Genomic DNA, 711 nt, shown 5'->3' with positions numbered 1-711 from the left:
CTGTTTTCTTTTTTAAATAAAAAGGAAAGTTTTTAAATCTTTCTTCATTATTGGTAATCTAGTTTCAAAGACAGAGAAAATTAGACAGAAAAACAATGCATGGTCCCTAGTCTAAAGCAGCACAGCCAGCCCCTAATAAGAAATTTTTTTCTCACCGAAAATTATAAAAGAAGAACCTAAAAAGTTGAATAAATAAATTAGTGCCCATTGTAAGGGAAACAAAAGCAGAATCCACTCATTTGCATATACATGACAAATTAAACTCATAAAGTATCTTCACCTAAGTAGTAAGTACATATACATAAAGAACGCTTTTAAATTTTGTTGCTTCTTTTGGGTTATTGTCATATGCATCAGAACTATTGCATTATTATGTGCTTTTAATTAAGAGCCAAAATTCAGTGCTAAAGAAACCTAACTCTTTTAATTATTTTATTCATTGCGAGTCCATCGTATCATATTCATGGCTTGCGGAATGCTGAATTGGGTTATAATGATAAAAAGAAGTTAAAAATAATAATAATTTGTGCCATTTGTGCCGGTTTAAAATCATCATAAATTATAAAAATAAATCCCACAAAATCAATCTGTTACTAATAAACGAATTTCGTATAATCCTAAAATAATTTTGTTAGAAGTCGAAATATTCTTTTTTTAAAGACAAAAATTGTATAATTGTTTAAAAAAAAATAGATAGAAATCAAATTAAAT

Source organism: Arachis ipaensis, chromosome B03 (genome assembly GCF_000816755.2).
Source record: "Arachis ipaensis cultivar K30076 chromosome B03, Araip1.1, whole genome shotgun sequence".
Taxonomy (NCBI): Eukaryota; Viridiplantae; Streptophyta; class Magnoliopsida; order Fabales; family Fabaceae; genus Arachis; species Arachis ipaensis.
The sequence above is the reverse complement of the archived record's forward strand: the minus strand, read 5'-3'. Positions refer to the sequence as shown.